Source organism: Rhinopithecus bieti, unplaced genomic scaffold, assembly GCF_001698545.2.
Source record: "Rhinopithecus bieti isolate Rb0 unplaced genomic scaffold, ASM169854v2 scaffold_41114, whole genome shotgun sequence".
Taxonomy (NCBI): domain Eukaryota; kingdom Metazoa; phylum Chordata; class Mammalia; order Primates; family Cercopithecidae; genus Rhinopithecus; species Rhinopithecus bieti.
Window position 1 is genome coordinate 146934 of NW_016817363.1, and position 25670 is coordinate 172603.

The 25670-nt window shown below is 37.6% G+C and overlaps 1 protein-coding gene and 1 long non-coding RNA gene across 3 annotated transcripts in view; one reads left to right on the forward strand and one right to left on the reverse strand.

Moving 5' to 3' along the window:
- The window catches only part of ZBTB20 (zinc finger and BTB domain containing 20), an 804541-nt gene that overhangs the window by 68156 nt on the left and 710715 nt on the right, over positions 1 to 25670 (reverse strand). The gene's annotated exons all lie outside the window — the stretch shown is intronic.
- On the forward strand, positions 15949 to 21371 carry LOC108517858 (uncharacterized). The gene is made up of 3 exons (XR_001882225.1): positions 15949 to 16031; positions 19934 to 20095; positions 20926 to 21371. It is a non-coding gene; the product is annotated as an uncharacterized LOC108517858 (long non-coding RNA).

Consider the following 25670-nt stretch of genomic DNA (forward strand, 5'->3'; position numbering starts at 1 on the left):
GCAGACTATGTAATGTCAGGCACTGTTGCCCGAGCCACTTTCTTTGATGGAGATGACTTTCCATCTGAGGACTTACATTTTTCCCATGAGTACACTCTCTGGCTTGTAATACATGATGAGGTCTTTTTATACCTGATCCCCACTCAGCTACCCACTAAGGTGACTACTGAAAAAAAATATAATAGGAGAGGCTGAAAAATGACTTTTGAAAAATCACAAAGGTAGGTTTTTCTTTAAACTACCAATTTGAGAAAAGTTTGAGAAAAAATTTGAGAAACTACCAATTTGAGAAAAAATATAAATGCTGGATAGTAAGTTTAAAAGTTTATGAGGAAAAATAATATAAATGTATAACATATATACGTCCATTTCCTTACTGCTTCACCTTGCCCATCCTAGGAAAAATCACTTAAAGGCTGTATGTTTTGAGTGTGCATTCTCAGAGCGAAGTAGCTGTACATGTCATGTAAATTGGACTGGGGAAGGACTTCACAGAAAATTACAGATGGCGATTACATCCTGCCAGTCATTTGGTCTAGAACCAGATAAGAAAAACTTTCTTTTCTGTTTTGATTGTTCAGTAACATGAAACAGTGGACTAGACCAGTTCAAACCAAAGAATGTCTTAGGGCACACCCGCTTTGAGGACCAGCACCTGGCTATTCTACATGCTCTTCAATTGTTTAAGCATATAAAAAGGAATGATGAGATGGTTACATGTCAAAATGGCTGCGCTTCCTCCAAACAGGATTTGCTTGGCCTATTTGCTTTTGGTGTACTCTCCAAATCCATAAACAAAGGAGAATTGAATTGAAGAAGCAAACAGGAGAAAGAAAAAGACTAAAAAGGAAAAGAAAGAGGAAGAGGAAGGAAAAATACTAATTTCCCATTATTCCTATCTGCAAATCTGGCTGGATTTGATAACAAAACTCCTACTACTGGTCTCTAATGGTCTTTGCTGCATACCATATGGACACAGCTTCTAAAGGGGATGAATTCTAGGTTTTCCTCACAAATATACAAACACAGAACAGCAGGGATCTTGATGACTAAATTACCCTAACTCACAACAAGGATCACAGAGGTGGAACATGGCTGTTGGGACTAGATTCTTCTGCTTATTTCACGTGCTTTGTGAATTAAATTGTTCTTAGAAAACTGGTGGACTAAATGTTTTAATAAAAACAGCCATGAGACACAACAGTTTTCTTCACAAAGGCTTTTCCCCCTAGCTACTGTGAATATATTGCTGAATGGTTCTGACTTCTGGAAGAGCAGGAGGTTTGCCTCTTCTCTTTGCCTCAAAAACCAGGCTTCTTCTATGCATCTGGGAGATGATTATACTCACCTGAAATTTCAGGGTACTATGTCAGACAGTTCCTTCACAGTGGTGTTTGGCACCTAAGCAAGGACTTGGCGGGCCAGACACATTTAAAATGTAAAAGCGGATGATTATATTATTTTGCATTGTAACAATGAGAGTATTTCTGGATTGTAGCTGACATGTAGATCATCATAACCATATGTGGCACAACGAACCACACAACATTGCATCAGAAGCTTGTAGTTAATATTTTCAAATGATTCATTTTTTTTTTTTTGAAATAGAGAAATGGTGGATGCTTTTTTCGACCCCTTTAGACAACCACTTATTGACTATCTATTGTCAGTGAGGGACTCTTTCTTCACAGAAGGGAGCTGGGCTATGCCAGAGTCTCACCATGTTCTTTCTCCTCTAACACTGAACAAAATATCAGTGAAACACCACGTACAGCTGGTTTTGAACCTAATAAGAAATCAGTCTGTAGAAATGGGCCATATTGGTAATAGTTGGAACTGGTGATATCGATGGCAGTGGGAATAACTGGCACAGCAGTTTAGGAACGTCTCAGGGACTCAGAGTGGGTAAATGAGTAAATCTGCTCTCACCTATTTATATGCTCCAACAAGTATCTGGAACTCTAGAAACTTCAAGAGTCTCATATGATCAGGCCACGTTTATAGGTATTAAAGGATTCATATAAAATAAGGAGGCATACATGTTGATCTAGTGAGCTTCTCCGTATTTGTACAACACTCAGGATATATCTGAGAACACATTTTAATTTTTAGAATCAGCTATAGAATCTGGCAGTTATTAAAAAGTAAAGTTCACTTCAAAAAAATTGAGAAGCCAGTTGATAATCAAGATATACAAAGCAACATTGGTGGGATAAGTCAAATAAGTCTCTAAAATGATTATGGTGAAACTGAAGAAGGGCATGTATCTGTCATACGTGGGTCCCCAGGCATGTTTGTAATCTGTTGTGTGATCTTGGGCAAACCGTGAAACTTCTCCCGAGTCTCATTTTTCTTATACATAATGTGGGAGTATTGGATTAGATGGTTTTTAAGATTCTTTCAAGTAATAACATTTGATGATTCTAAAGTAAGAGGAGATGAAAGAATAATTCCTCTTTCCTCTTGTTTTGGTAAATCCTTGCTTTCTCTTGCTCCGTGCCGATGCAGTTCGCAGTATTAGGTTTCTGGACTCAAGAAGTCAAATAGTAAATACTGAAGCTATTTTTCCTTGTACACATGGACAAATCATAGGGGAATAATCCTTCCTTTCTTTGTATATCAATGTCTCTTCTCAAATCAGACTTATGCCTAAGGTAATCACGATCATTCTGGTGCTAATAAAGATTTTTCTTCATCCTTCCCACAAGGCCCTCACCCATGCTCATGAAAGCTTATGTGATTAGGTTATTTCTATATTTATGTCCTGGCTATTTTTTCTCTTCCAACTTGTTTATGAAGTCCCTGGTAAGCATAAAGCTGCAAAACAAAACAAACAAATAAAACAAAACAGCTCTGTTTGAATAATTTACTTCAGTTGAAGCAGTATAAGAAAACATCCTAATGCTGAGGGGAAGAAAACAGGTTTTAAAAATATCCTGGTATCTTAGAAAAGACTAAATAAAATCTTATATCAATGATAGTTTCACATGTTATTGCTTTTCATTTTCAAAGACAATGCTACATATTGGCTTTATAGTCTGGTGTACAGACATGGCTACTTTTCCCCATAGCTCTCAGGTCAGTGCATCCTCAAAGCCAAGAAGGCCCGGAGCCTGCCGAGCTAGCTTTACATAAACAAAGGAGCTACACAGAAAACCCAATACCCAGAGCTTATATCATATCCTGACTAGGCACTCTGGTTACCCATGACTCGCTCTTTTCCATCTGTGCCCTGATTCTTTGCTGGTTTAATTCCCTTCACCTAGAATGCCCTCAGTTTGCCTCCCTTTACTGCTCAGAATTCCCTCTGGACACAACTCACAAGTAGCATAAACCCCATTTTCAAGAAGCAACTTAGTTTGACTCAACTTAGTTTGACCCAGCGATAATTTTCATGGATGGCAAGTGAAAATTAGTTCCTTGTGGTAACTGGAGTCACTGAGATCAGGTATCTAGGAAGCACTCAGAGAATACCAGAGAAAAGACTGTCAAGGGTTGCAGTGTCCTCATAGGAGGAAAAAAAATCCTAGCTTTAAGAACAAGCCCCATATAGAAGCTGTGGTATGGAAAAGAAAAGTTGTAGCCATGTACAGGAGGAATTGTGGGAATTGGGTTAAAACAGTCTGACTTCTTTTTTTTTTTTTTTTCAATAAAGGAGAAGAGATCCTGTTCTTGAAGTTTAGTCACTGGATATAGCAACATATAGTATCATAAAGTTTAACTGCATTAATTATGAAGCTAAAATGTCTAAATTTTAGTACAGAGAACATGGGGCATAGATAAATAGGCAAAGACATAGGAATGTGTATACAATTTGAGTTTCACTTCCTCCAAAACTCTCAGTTACAGCATCCCTCTCAGTCTGACGGTTCTATCATCGACAGCCTCACAAACTCTGACAACACCTGGCTGGGTTTAAGGGATGGGCCATGATGTCTCTTGAGAGTAAAAGATGGAGTGAAACTCAGAAATGCTGAATGCTTTTATATATGTATACAATTTTATTTACGTGTATATTTATATATCAATATATACAAACATATATATTTGTATGATGTTTGGCAACCTCGCTCATGGTATTCCTGTGAAGTAGGCATGTGGTAAACATAATTAGCCCATTAAACAGATGGTAGGGCTCTGGCATATCTCACCATATTCTAAAATGGTGGAGCTGTAAGCAGGGACTAAAGAGAGTGCAGTTTGATACATGGCTAACTGCAAATCTCTGTGAATTGCTACTTTCCTAAAGACAATCTGGGTAGGCTGCATTTGGCTGAGAACTGGGGATAGTTTAGGAAGCTTTAAAATATACAAAGGGACAACTTTTCACATTCATTCAGATATAGTATCTTCATTTTACTTACTAGAGGCATTTTTTTAAAAAAACAGCTTTTATCTTAACTCATCTGTGTTCCAAGCAAACTTCCAAATTGCTGAGCAGATTAAAAAAAAAAAAAAAAAAANTCATGGTATTCCTGTGAAGTAGGCATGTGGTAAACATAATTAGCCCATTAAACAGATGGTAGGGCTCTGGCATATCTCACCATATTCTAAAATGGTGGAGCTGTAAGCAGGGACTAAAGAGAGTGCAGTTTGATACATGGCTAACTGCAAATCTCTGTGAATTGCTACTTTCCTAAAGACAATCTGGGTAGGCTGCATTTGGCTGAGAACTGGGGATAGTTTAGGAAGCTTTAAAAATATACAAAGGGACAACTTTTCACATTCATTCAGATATAGTATCTTCATTTTTACTTACTAGAGGCATTTTTTTAAAAAAACAGCTTTTTATCTTAACTCATCTGTGTTCCAAGCAAACTTCCAAATTGCTGAGCAGATTAAAAAAAAAAAAAAAAAAAATCCTACATGCCAAGTAGAAACACTGGGTAAATGTTATTTTTTAAAATTGTCTTAACAAAGTGCACTCTTGGAAAGGATAAAGTTGAAAAGACGTTTGGTACTGTAAACACTTAGCTGTCATTGTAGCACAGTGACCAAATATGTCCAAAAGCAGATGTAATGAACTTTTATCTGACTGAATTATATGACCATGGCACTGCCACTCTATAGTACAGCAGGCTTCAGAGATCCTGTTATTAAATATTCTAGCCTATTGCTTTATCATTTGAAGTAGGATCTAGCAGAAGTGAAAGAGTTACTGAAATTAAGACTTGAATTTAGAAGTGTATTTGAACTGGCTTCAGGAAGACATGAAACATCAATACATCTGGAGAATAGAACTTGCAATTGACTGTTCTTTACCATCTGGTCTCAAGAACATTTTCTGCTTGGAAGTTGCATAAGTAATGAAAAAACACACAAACAACTTCCTGTACCATGTTTTTGGTCACTTATAATGACGCATTACAAAGTAAACCAGCTAAATATGAGCAACTGCGCCTTACTCCAGATGACAACATACATTATATAACTAAGATCAATGAAAAAGAACATCTTTATTTTAAGAGACCTGGACTCAAAATATTCAAGAATAAACATCCTTCCTTCTAAGGTGTTCGTACTGAGTAGTTTTGGCTAGACAGGTTTTCAGAGTCAGTACTACAAAACAATCCCTACATTTTTTTCAAACTGAAAAAGGATTAAAAAAAAGCAAGCTATACTGAGGAATAAAATGTTCCATATATTTAAAAATTTTTTTTAATGACATAAACTTGCCTCTTTAAGCAATAAAATATATTCTAAACATGTTTTTCATAGAAAACTTTTATATATCTTTGTTTTCTTAAACACGGTAAGTTGATATAATTTATTTTTTTTCTATGATACAGGGTCATCCTTGTGAATATTCATTGTTCCTGTTTTTCAGTAATACACTTTTCCTACTTGTGGTGAGAACCAGCCTCGTCCCTTGGCTCAGCCTAACGGCCACAGACTGAGCTATAGCCTACTATCCACTGCCATAGCCGACTGGCGTCACTGTCCCAGTTTTTCAGACCCATAACCTCTAAATCCTCTATGCTAAATGTATTTTCTAATGTGCTTTGGATTAGAAAATCAAATAACTAAAAGCTATAGAGACAGTACTGCTTGAACGCAGGGTTTGGTAGGAGACTTGGGGGAAACTCATTTGGACACTTGAAGGTCTTCAGTTTCTTCTTTGTTCAGAGTTGTAATTCAGAGATCTGAACTACCAGAAATGGACTTTGAGGTATTATTGTGTAACACAGAGTGAGACATTTATGCACTTTTATTGCAAGGGTTCTTATTTTAAACGAGATTGTCCAGAAATCCATTCTTGATTACTTTACTTGATAGGTCTCTGATCCATTGTATTTCACTCCCTTGATTTCCTCTGGCAATGTAACTAACATGATGACAATTGGGAAGTAAAGAAATAGCAGAGTTTTAGGATAAGGTGAGAGAGTCTTGGTAACTGACTTCATCATAGTGATGGAGGCAAAAATATACAGTCAAGTTAGAAAATGTCCCTGGACTGCTAATGGGAACTCTGGCCTGACTAGACACTGGGAAAACATTAACAACTGTGAAGCTATTTACGTTAATTTTCAGTGTTCACAGAAGTAATGTCTGATCATCTTTTTTCCTTTTCTCCAAAAGAAGAAGTCAGAATAATTCACAATCTGTGATAGGATAAGGATTGTGTTGAAATTTACCTTTTTATTAGCTCTGAAAATAGGATTTCTAAGCAAACTAATAACCTTAAAACTGTTGGGAGGAAGGATGGGGGAAACCAGATGTAACCCATATGAGGGGGGGAAAACGTCTTCAACTACTTTAACATACACACATCTGATAAGTTACTGACAATTCTTATTTATTTTGAAGTAAGTGCTGATGAAACTCTGCTTGTTAAAACTTAGAAATCTCAGTTCAAACTACATGGAAATATTCCATGATCACGTTTTCAGCTCATTCTAGTTGTCTGTCTCCCAGTTTATTTGAACTGAAGAAGTTTTACAAAATAAACACCTTTAGCTTTCTAGAGTTACATTTTTACTCATGTAATTTTTTGTTAATTTCTGTAGTATGCTTATATGATAAAAAAATACTATGTAAGTACTGAGTTTACTTGTTATGGATTATTTCTGGATACAGAGAGTTTGCAAAAAACTTCAGCTTTACAGCAGCCAACGTTGCTGCAGACTAAAGCAGAAGTTCGGGTATAAACTTGTCTTCTACCAGTTTTCCACAACTTTGCTATCAGCAGCATCTGAGGACATGGTTAATGACTTCTGAAAATCATTCACAACATTGCTAACGTTTTAGGAATCTTATAGCCTTGCCGGACCTTTCCACAATCACGAGAAAACCTTTGACGAAATTAGAACCAGTCCTTATACCCTCCCTTCCTTTCTTCTAGTGATTCACTTTTTTTTTTTGTATTGGAACAATCGAAAGATTCAATGTTTTTAAATTCCATAGAAGACTAACGATTGAATAATTTTCTCACATCTCTGTTTGTACTTTCGCAGTCTGGTTGCATTGATTTGTGTCTCACAAGTAGACATTTCCTTTGTTGGTCACAAATCAATGCTATACAACAAACCTGCCAGCACATTCCACCCCACCCCAATGTTTTGCAGTTTAAAACAAAGCACATTTATATACTTTTCTTTTAAAATTACTTTCATTGGTTAGTAGTACACTAGAAGAAGACAAAGCCTCAGAGTTAAAAATCCCTGGGAGAAGGAGCTCCTCTCTAGCTGGTCTCTGATTCTTTCACACTGCCTGGAGCAGAGAACTGCCTAGTGGGAGAGCAGCGCTCGTGTGCCGGCCGCTCCTGGTGTGCTCTGTTAACCCAATTAAGGTCCTCGCCTTCATACATCACAAAGCTGCCCAAAGCAACACACTGTGATGTCACAGTCAGATATGATTTCACGGCAGGAAAAAACCAAAAAGGCAGAAAAGGTTGAACGTATTCTGCTTTTATTCAAATCTTCTAAGAGGGGGCAAAAGGGAAGATTTTTTTTTTTTTCTGGGAGAAAAAGAGCACAAGCTTTCTCACGTGAATGTGAAAACTCAGTTCTGAAGATACCCTGGTGCTTTCACCCCAAGTGGATAAGCATGAATAAAGAAGCACAAAGAAACACTGTCATCAATCAGAATGCTCTTGCCTACCCTTAGCTACAGGTGGAAAGCAAGCAGGCACGATTTGATTTACCTAGATTAAAAGAGCAATTTTCTATCTTCTTTTTTTCCTTTTAAAAATAGCCAATCGATTTTGGCCTAGCTATTGCTGACTGCACCAGGTCCATTTTAATACACCACTGATTAAACGGTATGTTCATGGCTGAAGGCACTACAGCAGGAACAAACAGAAGCGGCTGAAGGAAGCGGGTGGGGGACAGGCAAGAGCCCCAAAAAGCACTCCACGAAGGCCACAACTACTCGGCACTTCCCCTGTAAACAGTTGATAAAGTACATTTTAGGCTTGAACCAGCTGAAATATAATTCTGGGAGTGTGAAGCCTGGAATTCATTTAGCTTTTTAATTCTGACCTTAAGAATAAATTTTAAAACAAATCAAAGCTATGTTTTTCAAAAAACACAAATGAGGAAAATATTCTGTCCTAAATTGCAACGACATCTGAAATGAAGATGCGTCTCAGAAAGATGCTTCTTATGAAAAACTTAAAATTTCATAAGTTATAGAGAGTTATCTCCTGAAAGAGGATCTAGTTGTTTAGAGACTTTGTTTAGTGAAATTGCATGTAAAAGAAACAGAAAGAATATAGGACTTTTATATAGGGTGACTATATGTTGGGATTAATCGGGCAGCTCACAGAAGAGGGAGAATACCTCTACTAGTTCTGGAAAATAACCATCTTGATTATTATGAGAAAGTATAACCTTTATCAAAGTCTGTGTGGCAGGAAAAATAAATTAGGGAGGGACTTTCTCAGGCAACTCAGAGAGAGATCCAACATCTGGCAGATGTTTCTTCTGAAAAAGACAAGGTCCATCTAACAGGTGAGACATCGGCTGAACAATGGATGCCAGGACATGGGAACTGGCTCTGAGAATCAGCAAACTCCATGTTTAAAAAGTCAACCCACTTTTTTTTTCCGTTTGCTTACTAATTCCTTGTTCCATTCTCTCCTGTTTTCTCTCTCCAACTATCATTTACTTAATTTGAAATTCTGGCTTTAATGGGGACAGAACCGTATCCAGAGGTACTATTAAGATAAGAAAATTCAGGAAGAAAGATTTAATGAGGGGCTTAGGAGTTTTTGGGTGAGGAAAAGGAAATTAGAGAGAAACGAGGGAAAAACTAAGAAATTAAATATCAGCCTCAGCACGGTGGCTGTGGAAGAATAGCTTCTGAGAGACACAGATGGTCTGCATTCTCCAGAACAAAAACAAACAGGAAGTAACAGGGCCAGAGTCCCCTCTCCCCTTCATTCCTCTCTCCAGTGTAAATTGGAAAAAAACTGAAATGTGTTCACATCAAAAAGTTTTCCGTCAAACTCTAGCAAGTGACCACAGTAAAAGATACAAGAGAGTGCTGGTTCCAGCTGGTAAAATGCTGAAAGGATGTCACATCGTGGGGGTGAGGAAGAAATCAGGGATTAAATACATACAGTTTGGAGAAAAATCAGGCTCCATAGCTAACTAATGATGAATGGAGCAGACAGGTGGCAGATTTGAGGTCTGGAGGAGAGGAAGGGCTCCATTTGGGGCCGCCCATTTTCTGGAGGAGGGGTGGGGGCTGCTGTGGAAAACGGCTACTCCCGGGGTGCATAGGGAGACAACTGACTTAGTGGAGGGAAGGGAAGAAATAAACTAGGGGGTCATCTGGGGCCACATCGAGTTAGTGAGGGTTTTAGTTTGGATGATAACAAGCTCTTAAAACATGGCTTTGACTCATAAAAAATGTAGCTGGGATGGATGGCTACTTACAGGGTAAAAAGCAAACGAAGAGCTCTTCTATTCCCAAATCTGCATGCTGAAGTGCTGCCTAGAACAGCAAACATGTACATGCAAAACACCAAAAATACACAAAGTCGGGGTGCAGAGGAGGTGCAGGATGCACCAGTCACTTCCTTCCCCACACCCTTCAACGGCACAGAGCTCTGGCAGGGTCATCACCAGTAAAACTGGAGTCTCACAAGCCATCCCACAGAGAGAAACCATCCCAGGTCCCCCATAGCTCCAGGCAGCAGTGAGGACAGTTTTCATGTTCCAAAACTAATTGGACAGTAAGGAGTGTCTGTAAGAATAAAAGCGGGTGGGAATGGAGGATGGAAATAAAAGAGAAAAAAAGTGTCCTTGTTGAAAGTTTTAAATTACAGGCTCAGTAAAAAACTGGCATTCCACCACATCCGGTCTAGTTACCAAATGGAAAAATGGGGTCATTAACATGTTTATTTGAATTACATTAGTCCTTCTCTTTCATATTTAATTTATTCTGTTAGAAAAAAACACAACGCTCTGCATGCTGGTGAAAGGCAGGGGTGTAATGGATCAGGGAGCTGAAATACAATGATCTTTACCCATTATCTACCCTGCTAAGGCTTTTCAGAACTTACTAGGATCATTCAGGGATTCTTCCCTCAGGAGGGAGGGAAGGGTACAGAAAGATGTAAGGTACAGAGACGCTACTGAGTTTGTTAAAATAATATTGAAGCACATTTAAATTAAGGAGTGGAAGGATGATTTTTATATGGAAAGAAAGTTTATAAAAAGAAGAAAAGTTGGGGATAAATGACGTCTTCTCAGACTGAATGTCCAGATACAAGGTTGGTGCTAGGCTTACGGAACATTCTCCACATGATATGGAAGTTGTAGAACATTGTGTTATTAGTATTTGGGGTATTAAAAGGCGAAGTCTGCCAGATGATCTCATGAGGCTTGCTGTCATCCACAAGAGGTCAGAGCAACTTCAGTACAAGCAAGTATAATGCAATACGTTCAGGGAAAAATGAAAGAAGGTATATTTTTAGGAAGATGTCCAGAAATGGCCTGTGTATCTTTGTGGTGGTGACATGGAAAGCACATAGACTTAGCATCATAAGGCCAGTCCCTGCTCTACAACTTACTAACACCATTTGCACAAGTAATTCAATCAGTTTTCCTCATCCATAAAATGGGAACATGAACAGTTACCATAGAGTTGTGAGGATCAATTGAGATAATCTATGCAAAAGTGTTCTATAAAGCACTGTACAAATGTAAGACATTTATTTTCTGAAGACAGTGGTGCCACGTGCGGGCCAAGCAGTGTGCCAAATATCCTCAGAAATAGGATTGGAAACAAAGCAGGGAATGCTCTGACAAAGCTGAAGAGGACAAGGATCTCCCAGCTCAGTGTGACTGGGTATATCATTCACTCATACCTGAAGGGATTTCTCACCGGGATGCTGACCTTGGGTTCATAGACTGCCTCCACAGTAGGTTGTCACCCACTCATAATGAGTCATTTAAAGTTCAAATCTTACTTCATGCTAGCAATGCTAACACAGAGGCAAGCAGTTTTAGGCTTTTTTTGGTCACAGATTTCTGCTGCCATTGTCAAAATGGTAGCCCCAACCTCTAACTGCAACCTAGGGCAGCCAGCCCAACCTAGACTTAGTTCTGGTCACTTTTAGTGGAACAAATTGGCTCGGAAAACATCGCCTTCTACTTCTTCTTTAGGATCTCCAAAATGAGCAAGAACTTCAGTCTCTAGTTTTTTCTTAAGACAAGTTTCTCACTTTGCTACAAACGGAATCACATCTTTTTTGTTATGATTCTTCCTCTTTGGTCCAGTTTGTTGAACATCTTGCCAGCTGTTTCTAAGCTGAACTTTGGCTTAAATACAATTGCAGTCACATTAAGATCATTCTGTTTTGAGCCCAGAGCAGAGTGTAATTCTGACAGAGGAAGGGGAGAGTTAAATTACGATGAGTTCTAGTAAAAGATAACGGCAACCCACGTGTGGGACACTTTCTAAAGTACTTCAAAAAATAAATAAAAAGGAGAAAGTTCAGTATTAATTAAAATAATCATGATATAAGATTAAGATTTCTATTTATAATGATAAAATCCAGGCAAGGATATGGTAAATGTCTATAAAGAAACAAAAGGCCTAGGAAAGTGACTATGGATTTCTTTTTCAAATTCTAGTATATATGAACTGGAAGTCATCTTACTACTTTTCAAAAGAAACAATTTATGACAAACTAAAGAACTACTTTACACAGTAGGCAATCAACTTATAAAATTCATTAAAGGTCGATGACATAAATAGTATCACAAAGGTTTAGCTGAATTCATGGATAATAAGTCCATAGTGGGTTATTCAGAGAAACTAGGCTATCTGGAGGAAAATAACTCTAATTCTTGAAGTTAGCAACAAGGACAATTGTGTCTTACATAACAGTTTCCTGTCCCTGTGATCAGAAAATGAATGCTGAGCTGAAAGGACCATGGGCCTGAACCAGAGGGGCTTTTCTTATAATCATATGCTTGTAAGAAAGTAGGGACTAACTACAGTGCTGATATTAAGCCTGCTGGGGCGAGAATGTGTACTAATTCTTGAACCTGCAGTCACACATGTCACATTACCTAAGTTGCATTATGCCACTCCTTCTCTACAGCAACTGTTATCATCTCCATATTACAGATGAGAGAAGTAAGCATCAGAGAAGTTCAGAGACGAAAAGTAAATTAACAAAGGTCACACAGCTGGTAAATGGCGGATTTGGGATTTGAATTTAGGATTATCTGCTTCCAAAGCTCTGCTACCACACTGCTGCTGTTTTCTGCCCAGTAGCCTGATGTATTAACAGCTTAAGATGACTAATTTAACCGGTTAAAGCGATATGAAGTCTTGCTCTTAATTTCCCTTGATATCTAAACTATGTGTGCAGTAGCTTGTCATCAAATCATGTGCACATCTATGGCTTTACATTAAAGATGTCTCCAGCTCTCATTAAGAGGGAACGAAAGAAGCAAACAGATCACGAGAAGGTAAATGGCATATGGCTTTTACATATGCTGCCACGGATTATCATAGAGAACCTCAGACTATAATGTACATTAACAGAAACTCTTCTCTACCAACTACTCATTCTTAGTTTTCCTAATCTAAACTCATGTACTATAATAGAAGTAGTATCTAAGAAGTGAATGAATATGATGAATTCCAACAACTTCCTTGCTTTGGTAACTCTAATGTTGAATGGGATATCAAAATGGAAGTTGAGAAACACAAGAAATAGCTGGGTTGGGAGAGAGCACAATGAGAAGAAACATTAGAGAAGAATCCAGAGTTTACTTTCCCAGACTCTGATTTAATCTGAAGGAGCTTTGTTTTTCCACATTTTGAAGAAAATTTAAGTTTAGTAATAGGAGATTGTGTAATGCAAGAGTGTTGCTAGCCTAAAGCCTGTGATAATATATCTTAGGAGCTCTGTGTCCCTCATAACAAAAGTAACAAACTTTTCAAAATTATTTGTGGCCTTGAAACATAATATAAAATACCTGCATCTTAATTTCTGTCCTTGTAAAATGGGAACAGTTATTTTTATATGAAATAACAAATACATAAAATACTACACATTTTATTATAAAATTATATAAAATTAATTATTAAAAATATATAAAATACAAAATGCTATGATAGTATATAAAATACTATATATTTTATTATAAAATTATCTAATTATATGTTACATGTGAATAGGAAGCCATTTATGAGTTTTATAAAAGTCGAGGTAAAAGTAAAGTCATGTATAGTCCTTTCTCTGGGGTTCTCTTCCCTTTCGTTTTGTATATTTTTGCTCCCCTTTCTCTGCCACCCATCCCCCTGCCCCCGCCCAGGATTTTAGCCACAGATGTAATGGGTTTCTGTAATACTGGCAACTCATAGCTTTTGCAAATGTTGCAAAAGGGACTTGGCTAGGGACCACCCAAATAGTGACCAAATAGTGACTCTCACTGGCTAATGAAAAATCAATGTGGTTTGATATCATTAGGACAAGGTCAAAATAATCCTCTAAGCAGAATTTCCTTACGTTCCCTCAACACCAATGTGACAATCTCACTGCAAACAAGGCATTGGGATGTGGCACTGCTGAACCTGGCAAATCTGTGTCATTGTTTAACTGAACTAAAGGAACTATCAGTGCCAAAGAAGAAAGAGAATAAGAGAAAAATGTCAGAAATGACTGTCTAGATTCAAAGAAAAACTTGATGAAGGGGCATATAGGGATGGAAGACATCTTCGAGTGATGACCAGCAGTTTTGAACTGTGGTTCTAGCTCAATACAAACTTGATGTGTTGAGTGGTGCAAAATCACTACACTGTCTAGGCCTAAAATGCCTTCACCTGAAAGTGAGGAACTCCTTTCAAATCTAAAGTTCTGATTTTGTGAGTCTTGTTTGGCTGGCTTACTCGGTTAGAACATATGTTTCATAGGGTTAACATTATAGATTCAGTTCTCATATAAATCAGATGGCCTGGTATAATACTTTGCACATAGTACTTGCTCAATAAATATTTGTTCAATGAATAAATGTCTCAGAATAGAGAAAAACTCTATTTCATAGTCAAGGATTCTAACTTAGGTTTAAATGGAGTGGGGCCAAGAGAGAGCATAGGGCTTGATAGCAATGCATCTGAACTCCTGGGCGAAATAACTTAAAACATGGGTCTCACTGACTGCTATCACTGTATAGTGATTGTGCTACAAGAACAATCTTACTATTCAGACTTTTGGAATCACCTGAGAGTGTTCTTGCCAGTAGCCTGTTCCCAAAAGAGATAACCAATCCTGAGAGAACTCCCTGATTTTAAGATTGCATACATAGCTCATCAAATCCTTACAACATTCAGTTGGGATATGAAAACTACAGATATTGTTTCCTCTCCACTTTTCACATGGAAAAACAGAAGTCTGCTTCCATTGCAGTCACCCCATCTCCTACAGGGGTGGGAAATGACTTAACCAGTATTACAGATTGAGCCACTACCTCTTTGTAAATATTATAGTTGAGCATAGAATTTGCCCAAGTGTGGTATACCCAGTGATTTAGATGGCAATCACATGTCAGAATTTTGCTTTAGATAATGAGAATCATGTCATAAAAGAACACATGAAAATATAAATTGAGACACTTAATAATATCAACCACCTGATCATTGTGGTCAGACACATGATAATTTCAATTCCTTAGCAATACTTAAAAAAAAAAAAACAAAAAAAAACTAACTAAACAGAGAGATTAGAACCTGGAAGATAAAGAATCAAACATTAGAACAAGTAACCTTGGATCATAAATATTCTCTGACATTTTCAATTTGCTTGCAACATACAGAGTTTTGTTTTGTTTTGGTTTTGCTTCCATGAGTGTATTGTATCCCCCAGTCTCTCCCCTTCTAGAAGCTGGCTAAGTATAGACGCAGATTGTGAAACTCAATCGCAGAGTGCTGACAGAGTTTCTCTTAGGGCCTACAGAACAGATCTACCGCGTCTCACATCTCCTGGTCAGCAGCGACAGGTAAACACTAGCTTTATTTTAGCGGCTCAGTTGCAGCTCCATGGGCAGCTGTCCTTACTGCACATAATCAGTCCCTTTTTTCAGGAGGTCATAACTCAACCATCAAAATACCAAAATATGCTCTGGTTCGAAACTTGGTGTATAGAGTCCCAAGTCCAGGAATGAATGTGGTTTACTTCCAAATTAAAGAAAATATTGAGTTTTGTAGGTTATTTATTTACTATTTTCAAATATGTTTGAAGAATCTTTTAAACTTCATAGGAAAATGGACTAAAAAGGACACACCATTTTAATACCTCGGGTGATTCATTCTGAATTTCAGCACACCACTGAAAGGACCAAATAGTGGTGGAAAAAAAACGTTTGTTTTATTTTCTTACCAAATACAGATGTTTTGACCACTTGGGTTCTCATCAGTGTTCAAAATATTAGTGTGTTGTAACATAATAAAATAAAGGCATTAACTTCTTTGTTTTGTTCCTTTCAGTGATGTGCAGAATGGATTAACGAGTTCTTGTTTCTGGCCCTTGTATAACTCAAAAACTCGTTTCAACTTAAATAAATTAAGTAAGTAATTAGTTCATAACATGGCCTAATCACCTCTGGTATTTTGAAACAAACAAAAACACAAAAATGGCTGTTGCACATTTGCACTTAATTACTTCCACATAAAATACTTGTGTGGACTTTATTACAGGTAACATAAATTTCAAATCTAAGCTTTGTGATAGAAAGCCTGGGTTATGGTATTGTGTAGACTTCCATGAAGATTCTGTAACCATCCCTAGTATTTTCCTCAAGAAAATGAAACCACAGTCTACGAAACCACACTCTTGCGCTCTTAATTGGCAAAAGAAAGTGCTTTATTTCAAAAACTCTGGAGAATAAGTTACTTCCTACAGAGGCTCAAAGGATGTTAATATAAAAGGCAGTATCATTTCTGGAATTTCTGCAGTGTTCAATTTTTGCTCTTGGATTCTGAACAGTTCTTGTTTGCATACACGTCTATCTGGGAATTGCTCTTAGTGATCAGGACAGCCTTATGGAAATCCTTCCAGATGAATATACTCAATAGAGCAAAAAATCTTGCTCTGTCTTTAATGTAAAGGAAAAAAGGACTTTTAAACAACTGTGTAATTGTGAGTTCTAGCCTTAAAGGAACTTTCTTGGCTTGAATTTCTTCTACCCTCCCCTTCAGATACTTAATAATCAAAGTAGATGCCAAGAAACTAATGATGCAAACCAGAGTATTGCACATGAACTTGGATCGCTTTCCCATTGTGTAGTGTGTGTAGTGACCAAGATTGGACCCAAAAAGTCGATGATAGAAAATAGACTGCCACATAATCAAGGTACGCCTACCTTGGGAAATTTACAAACCCATTTCTTATCCTTCATAAATGCATATAATGATTCTCAGTATAGATTCTGAAACTTGTAGGGTAATCTGACCATCAGCTGTGAAAGGAAGACGGATCAACCTTGATTAGTAAATTTCCAGGTCATTTGCTTGGCAGGAACCCACTGATGTGTTAGCTACATACCTCACAATTCTTTAGGTGTTATCTGATGTTACCATGCATTCCTGATACCCTTTGAATTTCAATACAGAAATCTAAGTACAACTAAACATTTCCCCAAGCTGTGACAGCCTTATGGTTATTACTCATTTTAGAACTGAGACCAACTTTTCTTCTGACATTTGACCTGGAGGAGTTTCTCCTTCAGCTTTCTGAGTCATGCAAATTTATTCAAATTCTGTATTGCAACCCTTGTCAGTTGTGGCCAGACATTCACTTAGTGATGTCTTACACACAATAGGCTCGCAATAAACATTTGCTTTTCAGAATGAAACTAGCCTTATTATAAGAAAAAAATGGAACAGATTTCAATAGAGTTCTAAATGAACTAGAAGAAAGACTAATAGATCTTGAGTATATTAAAAAAAAAAAAAATCAAGCAGAGAGAACAGTTGGGTTTTGATACAGTTTCCCAAGGGAAGTAGTAGAAGTTTCATTACTCAGGGCATTTTAAAGTAGAATAGACAAAACACTAGTGGGGTATGGTGAAATAAAATATGCGTAGTCCGTCTGTGAATTAGTGTTTACTTTCAATATAATTATAAGTGAAGCAACACTGTAATGGGAATTTTTCATACACAGGAAAGCTATGGCTACTATGTTTCCACATCGACCATATGTTGCACATATTGGTTGGTGTGGATGTGTATCCCTACTGCCCTCTAGTGGATGAAATGTAAGACCTACCTGATTAACCAGATCTAACAAGCTACTGGTTTGGGGGTATATCAATCTTTAATCATTTAGGGTAGAAAGAAAATAGCTGTGTTGATGCATTTTCCATCAAATTATAAAATTGAAGGGCATTAAAAACAACAGAATCAAACTCTGTAATTAAGACTGCCATTTAATGTTTGTTCGCACACGGTATTCATTTCTGTGTATCCCTGCCAAAGATCCATTGTGTAATGTTGTCCTCACATGACATTAAAAACACCAGTCCCCTGGAAAATATAAAAAAGAAACTGTGCTGCCTTGAAATACATGGAGTTTACTTTAAGAAACAGAACATTAATACAGACACAGTAACATAATTTAGAACACAAATAATGGCGACAAGAAACTTGAAAACCAGGACTGCTCCTTAAATTTGAGCAAGCATATTAGCAGTCTATGGGTGTGCTGGCTGGTAGTCAGAAAAGGGCAAACAAAATGGGTTTCAGAACAGGGAAGCAGATTTGAGAAAGGACTGACTAAACACATAGTAATGGGGCAGGAAAATAACTCTAAACACACATTTGGTACTGTGGGTATATATTTAATGCTATCACATTGAGGCTGCTTTTCAAGTGTAGAACCCAGATGCTGCACTCCCAATGAAGAAAGATAGGGACTTGTACAGTTCTGTGGCATTTTGTCATTAAGACACAGAACAAATTTGAAGGCCATTCTCTTTGCATAATTTTAATTATTTTACAGGATTTAGACTTTAATCACTAAGTTTTAGTCTCACACCAAGAGAAAACAATTATACAATCTATGTTGCCAAAACAACTGATATACCAAAGAGAATAAATGAAATCCGAAAGTAGAGAAACATACCGTGTGCATGCTGAGTGCACCAGGGCAATGGCCCTTACTAGGAATGTGGGAAATCAATTGGATAATCTTTAAATATCGTAAATTGTTAGAAGCTGGTGATATGTGAGTAGATGTACACTTGAGGGGAGGGGAACTGGGTGGCATGGCCCAGATTGGTCTCTTTGAGTTAGTGACAGTTTTTACAGTACATAATTTGGTTAAAAAGTATTGGTTTAGTAATCAAAGATAGGTCCCAATGGACTTCTCCTGGTAAACTTAAAAAAAAAAAAAAAAAAAAAAAAAAGCAACATACTTATCTAGATAGAGGTACAAAGCAACATGAAAACTCTCATTACCTGAGTGATCTAAAGAAAATCTAAGTTGATAAATATCCTGGGAGCATTGTTTTCATCTCAACTAGATTTACTGTATAGTAATTAGCATATCTATAGATAGATACAGGGAAGCCCAGGAGAGCTGGGGGTAACCAGTATGGGCCACAAGGAGGAAATACAGCCAATTTCCTACTTAGCACCACGGACAGAGCTGTCAGCAGAAAGAAACATCCTTGGAGTTATCCTTGGTGTTAAAGAAACACAAAGAAATCAGTGTTGCATTTTAAAGACGCTTCTTATCCCCATTGTGACTGGCAGTCTGGGTTGGAATTATGTTGCACTGCTTCCCTGTAGGGCACCCATTGGAGCTGAGCGAATAAAAAGGTGTCTTGCCCACCTGTGCACACACAGGAAGAAAAGGTTGATACAGGAGAATGATGTCTTCTTGACCTTTGTCTGACACTTCTCTGGTTTTTGAAAAATCATAGCATTCTGAAGAATACTATCCAGTCTTTCCCATGTCAAGACAAGTCCCTCTGCATTTCAGCCTTAGGGTCTCTATTGCTCTGGGGCACAACTAGGGAAAGGGAATAAGTAAAGACAACTCTAAAAGGAAGTAAAACGCCTTCTATTCCATCTAATATTATAGAAGATTGCAAAGAAGACCCTCTTCTTCCTCTCAGCTCTGGCCTTTATGGGGTGGAAGTCACTATTAGATTCCATAACTGAATAACAGATTCTGGAAAATTAGAACTATCTCTCTTGCTCTTGAGCAGTGTGGGGGTCTCCTTTTCTGTCCTGCTGAAGCCAGATATAGACAACTGCAGAGAACCAGTTTTACGAAAGAAAGCACCCTAGCACAAATTATTTGGCATTAAACCATAGTATCATTTGCTAAAGACTTGTAGTCAAATCTTTCCTCATTTGATTTTTAATAAGAACCTTATATTTCTAAAAGAACTTGATTACCAGGGAACTTGTGGGTTTCAGCTTTAATCAATTCTGAGTGTTTTTCCTATCTTTTGTTTCTTAGACCTTTATGTTCACAGGAGAGTCTAGAGAGTTGAAATTTACTTTTTGCCAGCTCACTACGCATGTTCACCAAATGGTAAAGTTCTCACTGTAAAGCCCAGCAAGACAAGATGAGCTCTGTCTGCCCAGCAGCCTTTCAGAGGCATTAAGGGTAAGAGAGAAGGTAAGTAATTCACTATGCGTTCCCATTTCTATAATGGGGAAGGACGTCTTGATACATTTACAATACTCCTCTGGGGATATTTCATCAGTTATACCTAAACTCTAATGGACAATAATTGATTTGAACTTTCCACTTAGCACAGAGCTGTAAACAGCTTCACTGCAGACAGCAGCAATGAGCCGACGTTTTGTAAAGTGGAGAGAGATTCAGAAAACTTTTGTACTGGGTCATGCCGTAGCCTAACAGCTTTTGAATCCAGGGAAGAAACAGTTTGTCCTCCTGGTTTTAATAGCTGGGCTAATCGAGTTTCAAGCCTGCAGTAGGTATAGGTTATCTTTTGAAGGCATTCCATTTTAACCCCTCACTATTACGATGAGTTTATAACCTAGCCATAAAAATGTACTCCTAATTTAGACATACATCAGGACACATTCAAAAACATAACTGTCCGAATGTTAATTTTCTGGTAAAGGAAAAAATAAGACATTAAAGTCATTTTAAGACTACAGATTTTTTGTTTTTTTTAACTCTCCGTGGGTGGTGAGCATTTCAGGGAAAATATTCCCTCTCCTCCAATGTCCCTCATCTGGTTGACATCACCCTGTCTCTCCCTCTCCCTCAACCTCACTTTGTTTCTGGCCGTATCTTAGTGCAATCTCCCATGGAATGGCCCCAAAGACTCATCTGCTACAAGGCATGAACCAAGCACAAGTATAGCTCTGTTCCATGACTTTCTTTTATAGCCTCCCTCCAGCCCTGTTGAACACACAAGTAGACGAAGTTTAGAAGAATTCTCACACTATTTAAATCAGCTCTTCTGTCTCACTCAGGCATGACAGAGGGTAACAAAGAAGAGAAATGAAAGACTGACTACATTTTACTTAGACCACTACATCGTCTGCTCAGTCTATGACTTTCCTATTTTGTTCCACACTCCTGGAATTCTCACAATGGGATTCAAAGCTCACCTAGAAGCCACTCTTAGACAACAAAGGACAGAGTCCCCTTTGGAGTTGTTGCTGCCACTTCTCGTGTCAAAGATCTACAAACCTTGTGGCTGTGAAGTAGGACTTTATGAACATACAGCAAGAAAGTATATTTTGTGAATATATTGCAACTGGACATTACCCAGCTTACATGAATTTGACATGGAATATGAATTTTCTCTCAATTCAGCTGATGAGATTGTAAGAGCAAAGGCATAGCACTGTCAGAAAATAGATTTACCCATCACCCCCAATTGTAATTCCCTTTCTAGAAATCTACAGAAAAAATAGGATATAATCCGACAATTTGTAAGATGTTGTCCAGAGTATGAAATGCATTAAAATCAAAGTGAACATAACTTGTTCCACTTAGTCCTGAAAATTACATTCTGTAGCTTCTAGACATCAAACTTAGTTCTGGTTTTGATGTGACCACTGATTATTTAGGCAACACTAAGCAAGGTACTGAACCTTACAAAGCCTCAATTTTTCCATTTCTCATTTGGGGAGAATGACACCTGTGTGTTCTTATTTATTGATTGATGAGATGAAATTATATCATAAGCTAGTGAAAAAAATGGTGTTATATATATTTTGGGTCAGTCATCTTTACTTTTACTGCAGCATGACTAATGATTGGCAAACTAGTTAAAGTGTACCTCATCCTTCCTGGGTAGAAGGCAACATGGAAAGGATATTTTCCATCATTTGGCAGTAAGGGCCTAGCTCTACCAATGTTCTTCTCCAGGTAAGCCCTTTTCTCCCACAATCAAAGGGCAACATTTTAATATTTAATCTTTAAATCAAATATGGCATTCTCAAATTTGGTTTAACCAACGTCTAAACTTCACTGAGCTTTCAGTTGAGCCACTAACTCCCTCTTTCACTGTCAAGCTTCCACGCAACACTCTTTAACCACACAAGTTTGTACAATGGTACCTAGTGAGCTCAAATGATTTTCTCACTGATCAACAATTAGTCTGTAAAGTGTTTATACTGCAGAACATCACTCTGGTGTGTCAGGTTCAGCTCTCACAGACTTAACTAAGCATAAAATGTGCTTTACAAATAAAATGCTTATAAAAGTTAACAAAGAAGTAGATGACTTACATTCACCCTGTGTTTTATATCAACCTTGGAATTCAAAGTTCCATAGTTAATGGAAATGGGAAGAGCTTAGCGAGGGTTCAGAGCAAAGGCCAAAGAACCTTCCTTCCTTGTTTGCCCAAAATATTAAGAGATAATTTGATAATAGTTGTTAGTAAGATGATGTGTTAATAGATGTTCCTTATCTATCACTCAGATTAAACATTTAAAAAGGGGGTTTATGAAGTATGAGGGATTGGGTTTAGTTATAAATTCTTACATACTTTAGGAGATGTTAAATCCTCATATGAAATACTCTGATGTCCCAGTGTAAGTTTTATGAAATACATTTGATACCTATTTATCTGTGACAATTTAGTTAACATGCTACTAGAAGGCAGGACAGGTGAACCAGAAGAGTTCTAGGCTTTGGCTTTTCATAAAAGTTAAAAATGAACTGTAGAGCTTATCTTGAAATACTCTTTCACAGAAAGTACATGTAGTATATGTATGATACAATGACTGAGACATCCCACATGCCAAGTTGACTACTGTCATAGGGAACCAACCTCATGTGAACTGTTTGATCTCATTATTGACCAGTCTTTATCAATGCTTGGCAGAGGTCAAGGAAGTAAATCTAACACCTAGAAAACAAATAAGTGACTTCCTTGTTTGCTTTTGAAAATGCCATTTACTGATTTTATTTTTCTTTACAGTTGTTAGCTGTACATGGTCATATTATAATTGTCATATAACAACCTTAATTCAGGGACACATCTTTTGACACAATGTATTATTCAGCAACTTTGGGTAAACATGCAATTTAGGAGTGGAAAAGATGCACACAGAGACAAGTAATCATAGATACAAAGCATGGTGAATTTCTGTGCCATGCACTTCACACCCCAACTCATCTCGCAGGGAAACTAGAGAAGGGGCAGAACCATTTCTATTACGATAATTCACAAAGGCAGGCCATATAGATATGCATGCAAAGTCTCTCCCCACCTCTCCATTTACATGCCAGGATTTCAACTCTGCGACACTGAGTCCCTTCATTTAGCCAATTAGTCCTTCCAGCTTCATGTAATGCACGCCAAAAAGAAGGAGAAATAGAAGTGCTGACGTTCACTGCTTTGAAAGTTGCTATTCTAATGCCAAAGCTGCCTCTTGAGCAATTTCCAGAATGTATTAACATGGGAGCAAAGCGCTATTCCTAAAGACAGGGATCACATTATGCAGGGGAGCCCCGTTCAACATGTCACAATTGCACAGAACCTCCATCCCCTGCACGATCTTACAGTTGTAGTCAGCATGGACTCAAGTTTATGGTCTTTACTTAGGTGAAACTTAGGAGGTCTTCCTAAAGAAAAGCAGCAAATTAAAAAATATCTAGTGAGCAAGGCATGACACATCTTTTGTACCATGGCATTGACCAAGTCCTTTTACTGTCATTCTGAGAAAGCTGGTCAGGGTGCAAAGCAAACCGGCCTCTCAGTTTAGGACAGAGTGAAGGATTCTTCAGTTTGTCTTTATTTTTTTTTTTAATCAATTAAGTCAAGGTTCAATTTTAATTATTTTAATTTGGCAGATACCCCTAGAGTTTCCCCTCCATATTAAGGACCAAGCTGAAAACCATTACATAATTGTGTAGCTGTCTATCTGAATGCCCTCTTACGCATGTGATTCTGATACTTAGCAGGCAATAAGGTGTTGCTCTGAAATTCGCAAAACCACTAATTCTTCAGCCTTCCACCCTGTTTACAGCTGAAGCAGTGATAGAGATTTTAATATCACTTTCTCCCTTACTCTTGGCAGTGGATTTACAAAAGCCAGTTTGTGTCAGCCTGGCCCTCTACAAATTCAGCTGTTCTTTGCTTAACTCGTAACATTTGCAAGAGATGATTGGACAATTCCCCCACTGAGGCAGCATAGCCGACGTGAAGGGGCACTTAAAGTCCTATTTCTTCTACACATTGTCTTTGCTTACTTTGACCACGTCTGTCTTCTAGGTCTCCTTTTCCCAATACACAAAATTTGAATATTGGCTGAGATGATCCTGCAGGGTTCCGTCTAGTCCTTTTTTGTTTTTTTACCCTAAAAAGCTCAAAATGACTTCTTTCTCTGTCTTTGGTTTCTATAATTTATAATCTTTGCTCGATCTTCTCCCTTTATTTCTTTCCTCAATGTTTTCTTTTGTATCTCCTAAATATGCTGTCCCTCAAAGAACCATCTTAAGGCCACAGATTTTTCTTCTTATACTCCTCATGCATCTGAGGGGTTGATGCACTCATCCATCTTTTCTCATAATCTTCCTCTTTTAGTTAGGGTTAACTAAGTTAGTTAACTTAGATAACACTTTCTCTTCAGAACATCTCTAATTAGATGGCTGCTAGCCCCTCAAAACCCATATAATAAAAAGCATTCTCTCTTTCCTTTTAAAACATTCTGCTATACAAATTCTATATAACCACAGTCTAACATATCCAATGCCCCAATCTTCTGCGAAACATTCACATTTTAATATATTGCTTCTCATATAGAGCCACTTATCAAATCTAGAAATTTTCTTATGATGTTAACTCAAATAAACCTTTTTTCACTAATATTCTTGGCCAGCTCCTAATCACATTGTACCTAGGATATGAAAACTGCCTCCTCACTCCAAACATATTCTCAATGGTTTGACTGTCACAGCTCCCTCTTTAGTCCTCCAGTGAATTTCTACCCTACTTCAGATCAGTTGTGAATTCTAGACTCCCAGCACTGAAAGCCCCAAGTAGGTTTGCTTGTCTAACCTGTCAGCATCCGGTGCCACTAAGGCCCACCTTAATCCACACACCAACTCGCTTTTGTCTTCTGGCTTCTTTCCACTGAGAATACACCCTTCTCCATCTCTGAACTTTTTCCACATAAGCCTGTATCTATGGAATAATCCCTCATGCACTGAAGAACATCTTTCCTTCATTCAAATGATAACTTACACCTTACTTATGCCAGAGAGATTTCTAAGATGATTACCAGCCAACTGTTAACCCTCTAAAACAAGGTAAGAACCACTCCACCCACCTTTCCACATATTTCAGAAAAAAAAGTATTTTAAATTGTGTATTGTAGTTGTTTATAAATTATTTTGATGGCAGCAAATTATGGTATTTAATACAGTTTGATTATTTATCACCTTGCAACTTTTAAGTCTTGATTTCAAATTGGTATAAAAAACAAAAACAAAAAAAGTCCTGTTTTGTTACTTTAAGATACAGAAAGCCATTTAAGTCTCATGCTTTTTGAGAACTGTCAACCGCTATGCACATGATAGGTATCACTAAACACCTGTTGAATTGGATTGAGGAAGAACCATCTTAAACAGTTTACTCATAGAGGAAGGAATCAGAAGACTAGGAACATAAATATTCCATAGCAGCATCTGAGTGTAGTCAGAAATAATACTAAAATGAGAGTTCCCCAAATTTCTCTCTCTCGATTGTTTAATATTATAT